Consider the following 7,523-nt stretch of genomic DNA (forward strand, 5'->3'; position numbering starts at 1 on the left):
GATGCCTTCGTGAAAACACCTCTCCTCCCTCTCTCGTTTGCTGCCCCCAACAACTTTCCACTGGGGTTAGAACTCAATCTCCAGTTGATGTACTAGGCAACTGATGTTCACCGCGGGGAGGTGAGAGTAGGAGTTGATAGACAGAGGTGGGTTTTGAGAAAAACCTGTGAACGCTTGTGTCCTCTTGAATGCATATGTCTACCATTTGAACATCTTAAAACTTACATAAAACAAAAACAGACATTGAAACCAAACTTTTTCATCATATGCAAAATATCGTTGTTAATTTGTAGTGACAACTTTTTTTGACAAAACACGAAAACCTACAAGAACAGAAATAAACTTATAATGGAACGGTTTCGTTCAAACTAAGAGTTTACACTGAATCGATTTTCTTCAATTTCAAGTCTAAAGTTGTCTAAAAATAACAATAAGTTGTGGCTATATGTACATCCATAATGAAAAAAATGATTCTTAATAAACTTGACACTGTCATACGGTGCACGGTGATGTGAGTGTGACAGACAAATAATAAACAATAACAATTATTAAATGCACGTGTCCTAGAACTCTTCAGTCTGTGCTCGACAGTGACATTTCGTTTTCGTCTATGACTTAAAAAAAAGACCGGAAAATTAATAAAAATATAAAACAACATGGTCGTACTCATCCAAACTGTCAGAATCCACCAGGTGTCCTTGTTCTATGCGGCAAAACAAATAAAAGTCATTATTAACACCTTCATAACATAGGAAAGGGATGTGCAAGGAAAATCTATAACCACCATAAAGCAAGCAACCAAACAAACGTATGAACTCTCTACGCTTAAAAAAGGACTTTCTTTTTTGTTAGCACTTATGTTCCTTCCACTGATATGAACAATGCATGTCCTGACAGTGCCTTTTATAATGTACAAGTGACTATTTTCCTTCCGTTGTTTTCCATTGATGATGACAAGAATTTCCTTTTTGTTTGTTGTGGGTGCGGAATTTCGTTTCAACATTTTCATCAAAACCCAAAGGCTACATAATAAGAAAATGTCAAAGCCTTGAGCTATAACGAATTCAAGAATTTCACATAATAGAACAAAATGTACAACTTTATTGTTTTTGAGTGTGCTTGGTGTTTTAGCTCAAGGCTGATGTGTTGGGTTGGGTATAAAGAATCAGTGATTTTAAGTAATATACGAACAAAGCTAATAAGAGTTGTTCCATAAGTACGTACTGTACACATAAGATAGGATCTACTTATTTTGTGTCCTTTTCAATGTGAAGTGGATTGTCAGGAATATAAAATAGTTTTGGAGTAAAAGTTAGTCTACATTGAGTTGATTTACTTAATTGCTAAGACACTTATTCTTGTTCTCATGTCATAAGCAAGTACATAGGTAAATAATCAAGCTTTTCTATTTCTCGAGAGCTTCAAAGGTGCTTCATGTTTCCACAGTTTAGTCGACTTGATTAAATGGTTTCTAACGAATAATGATTTACAGAAGGCCTAACAACAATCTCATTTTCCTTCTTTTTTTTTCTGCATGTTTTCCTCTTCCTTCTTGTGATGACACACATAAATCCTTTGCAAGAGGGAATTCAAAAGTTAAAAATAAAATTTCCAACACCTCCTTTGGATGTGGATAGTTTCTTTCTTAATGCCTTAACTCCATTTCAAAGCCAGTCCCAGTCGCAGTCCCATTCCCATAGTGTCGTTACTCGTTAGTTTGTATAACATTTTTATTCATACATTTAATAATTGTTAAACTTTAGTTTTTTTTTCCTCGTTTTCATTTGTTTTTGTTTCAAGTAAAAATACAACTTTGTCTTTGTAAATTTCTATTTGAAAAAAGCCTACCTTTCAGGATTAAAATACGAAGGTACCTTCATAATGAATATATGCACTTCCCTAGAATTTTGGTCTGCATTTGCTTTTCTTTCCTGATTTTTCCCGTTCTATATATTTTCTTTCTGATGATGATGATGATGGTAGATTCGCATTTTTCTATCCTTTTTTTGTCTTCTATGAATAAAAGTTACCACAGCATCAGGCAGGCTATTGCTTTCAACAGCCAACGTTGAGACAGAAGTTTTGTGCTGTAGGCTGTAGGTATATGACTATGAGCCTATGGCTAGAAGATAAAAGTCAATAAACCCTTTTAATACACGCCCATCGCCCCTATTATAAAATGGAAGTGAACCGGGAATGATGTATAGCTCCGATGTCTGTTCGGTATGAATGTATCTATTTTTAATTGCATTACCTAGTGCTGTAGCCTGATATATTTGTACAATGTTAAGGATGAATGACTGCGGACAAAAGCTTAGTTATGATTTAAGGATTGAATCGTTTTTGTTTTTAGTTTTTCTATGTTCTTTAAAAACGAGGAAATAAAACTTTAATAATTCAAATGAAAATCCAACACGTTTGTCGTGACGTCTCGTCGAGCACTGTGCAATAATTAAGAACTGGGTTTACTTTGGAAAAATATTTCATTGGTCTGGTTTAAGATTCAAAGAGGTTATTTAAACGTTAACGCCATCCAAGTATATCTACTTTTTATATATTTTCTTATATACGAGTAGCTGTTGGATCAAGGAACTCCTTGAATTGTTTTATATAAAGAATTAATTCAAAGTTGGGTGTTCATAAATATAACGTTTTTTAGAAAGTTTTACAAAAGTAAATCTCAGTGTTAAGAATATTTTTTTGAATCGACGACCTCTTTATTAGGAAGTACAATATCAGGTAAATAGCCGCCACGCCTACAAATGCAGCACCATATCATTTTTATAAAATGGGAATTATTTGTAAGCTTCCAAAAAAAAAAATGATAGATTGTGAAAATTAGAGAGATATTTGTGTTTTGCTGTCAATTCCTCGCTAGAGGTAGTACCCGTGAAAAAAAGTTAGGTGGCACAGGCAGGGATTGAACCCAAGACCTCTGGCATGACAGTCCAACGCACTTTTTTTTTTAATTCATTTGTATTAGTTAATTCTTAAACCTATCTTAAAGCTAGACAAAAATTCATAAAACTAGCCTAAATAACCATAACTTACAACTAACTTAATGGTCCCATACGGACACTCTAAGTTGAACAATAATACTTAATACTAATGCCTTTCGGCCCTAAGATCTATTTTTTTTTTCTATTTATTTTTGTGCCACCATGCCTATTCTATTTAAAACCAAACCCGACTGTCCACTATCAAGTGCCGATTGAAGCCACCAAAACTGGTTCTCCTGCTTCACCCTATTAGTTCAGTCCCGTTCGGACACAGCCCTACTGAACCGAAGAAGCTCTGCTCCGCCTTGTGCCATGACGTCCCGATTGAACGGGAGTCGCCTATCCACGGTTGTTCGCCTGACGTGGTAGATTAACGGAACTGCCAATCTATCTATTTATTTATTTATTTATTTACTCTAACAAGTACATTTGACTTTCATAGAATATCTTATAAGCTAAACTTAAATCTAATTAATTATATATTATTTACAAGCAGAGTCTTACATTCATTTCGACTTAAATGGAAATCTAATAAATCCTCAAATTGATTGAAACAGGAAGCAGCATTGCATATAGGATTATTCAAACCGTAATTAGTATTATGTCTTGGGATATAAAAGAAGTCGTTTTCTCTAGGTCGTAGGAAACGCGCAGGAGCATAGATATTAAATAAAGACAGCAACTTAGGGCTATCAATGTGGTTACACAGAATGTCCCTGGCAAACATTGCGAAATAATAATCTCGTCTGTTTTGGAGTGGCTTTAATTGAATTAATTGGCATCTTATATTATAGCTAGGCATATCAGAATGCAAGTAAGTTCTACGCAAAGCAAATTTTGTAAATCTTTTTTGAATACGTTCCAGCCGTAATGATCCTTTGTTGTAGTAGGGTGACCATATTGTACAGCAATATTCAAGATTCGACCGAACTAAGGATACGAACAGAGTCTTTAACGTGTAAGGGTCGCTAAATTCCTTAGAATTTCTAAATATAAAACCAAGCATAGCATTCGATTTTGAGATCAAAAAGTCCATATGCAAAGCGAAACTCAACTGAGAGTTAAAAATAACCCCCAAATCCTTTTGCACCGTAACGCGATTAAGATCACTCTTAGAGATGTTATATGCAAACAAAATTGGATTTCTAGCTCGAGTAAATGACATTACCGAACATTTACGAATATTTAAATACAAGCAATTTATATCACACCAATTTGTAAGCCTGTCAATATCCAGTTGAAGTTGAGTACAATCAGACACAGTTTTAATTTGTCTAAAAATCTTAAAATCATCCGCAAAAAGTAATCCACTTGAATTTAAAATAAAATTAGGCAAATCATTGATAAATAAAAGAAACAAAAGAGGAATTAGATGGCTTCCTTGTGGAACACCCGAATGATTGAAAATCGTTTTCGAAAAATGCGAACCTAATTTCACATATTGCTTACGGTTTTTTAAGTAACTCATTACCCAACTCAGTAAAGTAGCATGGAAACCCAAGCCCAATAATTTACGCTCTAAAATATGAAACTGAACACGATCAAAGGCCTTAGCAAAGTCTGTGTAGATAGCATCCACTTGAAGGCGTCGTTCCATACTGTGAAGACAGAAGTTGGTAAAAATTGCCAAATTTGTTACCGTAGACCTACCACTTACAAACCCATGTTGATCTTCGGATATAAGAGACCGAGTGACAGAATAGAGTTTTCGCTTGACTATAGCTTCGAAGACTTTAGGGACCAATTGTAGTTTCGCAATTGGCCTATAATTTTCAATATTTTGCTTAGGACCAGACTTATGAATTGGGGTGACAAATGAGTACTTCCAGCAATCCAAAAATACACCTGTAGACAGCGAAAGATTAAAGATTATATGAAACGGGATTACTAGATTATATCTACAATTTTTAACAAAAATAGCTGGAATGTTGTCAGGCGGAAGAGTAGGAGAGCCATCAAGAGATGATAGCTCAGATAAAATATCATTTTTAGAGACATAAATATTTCCCAAATTTACGGACGAGACATCACGAATTGGTTCAAAAGCAGATTCTGGCTCAGCAACGTAGTTAGATTGAAAAAAGTTCGCAAACATGTTACAAATATTTTTTAAATCGCTGCTCAGAACATCATTGTATTTCATAGATAGAGGAATACCGAGCGATTTCCTTTTTGTATTCAGAAAAGTCCAAAAAGCCTTAGGATTCTTCTTAATTTTGGATTCTACAGATAAAATATGTTGGCGATAAAGAAATCTTTTTAAAAATTCATATTCTTTTCTCAGTCGGCAAAATGTTACATGATGTGAAGAATTAATTAAACTTTTCTTATACATTCGTTTCATTTCACCTTTTAAGTTGGCCAATCTTTTATTAAACCATACAGGCTTATTTGAGCTCACCACTCTTTTGAGAGGTACACACTTAGAGAAAACGTCTTCTATTATATTCATAAACAAGGCAAACATATCATTTAAATCAGATGATCCCGATAAACTTAATTCCCAATCAATCAAGGATAAATAATAATTCATATAGTTATAATCTGCTTTCAAAAAATCATAAATACAATCATATTGATTAGAATCTTCAGAATAACAATTTAAAAAAGAAATATCAAAAGAGATGAGCAACGCTTTATGATGAATACTATTATTTGACAATAAAAAAGTAGCTTCAGTTACAGTTAAAATTAAGTCTTCATATGTATATACTAAGTCTAAAATACGGCCAATACTATTACGGATTCCATTGAACTGAACAAAACTCATAGTCAGCATAGAATCTATCGTTTCTACTTCAAAATCAGTTAAGGCATTACACGGAATCAAACATTTATCATCATTAGAGTAAATCCATTTGACGTTACTTAAATTAAAGTCACCCAACACTAATATAAAAGAATTTAAATCTAAACTGTCAGCAATGAGTTTTATGTTAGAAATATGTGCTAAATAAATACTTATATCTGAATAAGGCGGTATATATGACAAGATATAATATATTTTCACAGTGCCTCCATCTCTAGAACGACTATAATCGACGCATACACAAATTTGTTCAATCAAACCTGAAGAATCATCAAGATCTACCCAACTACTCCTGAATGAAGATTTAATTGCCAGCAGAACTCCACCTCCCCTTGATAAACCTGTGGTAATTGAACAGCGATCTTTTCTATAGACGACATAGCTGGCGTCAAACAGTTCAGTATTGCTTATACTATCACACAGCCAAGTTTCAGTCAGAGCAATTACAGCATACGAATTATCCGTCACTGCATTATAGAACTCTATTGTTTTTGTCCGAAGACCTCCAGAATTTTGATAGTAAATAGAAGCATTATCAGCAACATCAACAAAATCACCATCAGTAACAACAACAGCATCAGCAGCTTCATAAATATAATCATCAGCAGCAACACCATTGGCAACTTCATCAGCAACAACAATCTGCTTAAATTCATCAGCGGCAACTTCAAAAGCACCAACCTCGTACGCAACATTTTCACCAGCAGCAACAACCTGACTATTCTCCTCATCAGCAATATCCACAACACCTTCCACGGCAACACCATCAGCAACAACAATCTGCTTTAATTCTTCAACGGCAACATCATACGCAACATATACATCAGCAGCAACAACTATACCGGTGTTGCCAGATGACGATTGTCGTTTTTTGACATTTTCTCTTGGGCTGGTTCTTCGTTTTTTGGTCTAGACTCAAATGGGCGAATTTTCACTCCTTTTGGCCAAAATTCGGAGCTATAAATCATTTTGGCATATTCCACTGGTATTCCAATTTTAAAATTAACAAATTTAAGCTTAACTTCTTCTTCGACTGGGTCTTTTTTAATCAGCTTATAGCATGAAAAAATTGAAGCTACAGAATTGGTCTTAGAAGAAATGTAAGAGGTTATGTCTTCAGTTGTTGTCTTAACTTTAAAACTGGCTAGATGAAACCATCGCATTTTATTAATAACATTGCCACCAAGAGTACCAGCCTCAGCATTATTACCGGCCTTGGCAACCCTGTTGATCAAGTGTTGATTTAATGCTTTATTGGTATCATCACTAACACCACTAAAAGTAGGATTTTCTGCATACAAAGAATCAACTACTACTCCAACGCCATTACCATTTTTTATCTCTTTTATTAGATCAGTTTCACCAACACCAGAATTTAGCGGAACATTACCAGACAGACAATTTGTCTTCTCAAAGCTATCACTGTCGTTTATGATTCCCTTGACACCGACTTCGCCTTCCGACTCATTGTTCGTGGCAGTAAATATATCAACATCAGCAGGCAAGCTCATTTCTAAGTTTGAATCTGTGCCAGCAGACAAAGACATAGAATTTACGCTCCCATCATCTTTTGATCCCAAATTTACATCACTCTGCATTAGTTGTTGTTTTAATGCATTAGAGTAAGAAAGGTCCAATTTAGTAGAAGACGCTGCTTTTTGTTGTTTTTGTTGATTTTTACTATTTGGTTTTAGCTTAGACGAAAGAAGTGGGGA

The sequence above is a fragment of the Eupeodes corollae genome, chromosome 2 (assembly GCF_945859685.1).
Source record: "Eupeodes corollae chromosome 2, idEupCoro1.1, whole genome shotgun sequence".
Lineage (NCBI taxonomy): Eukaryota > Metazoa > Arthropoda > Insecta > Diptera > Syrphidae > Eupeodes > Eupeodes corollae.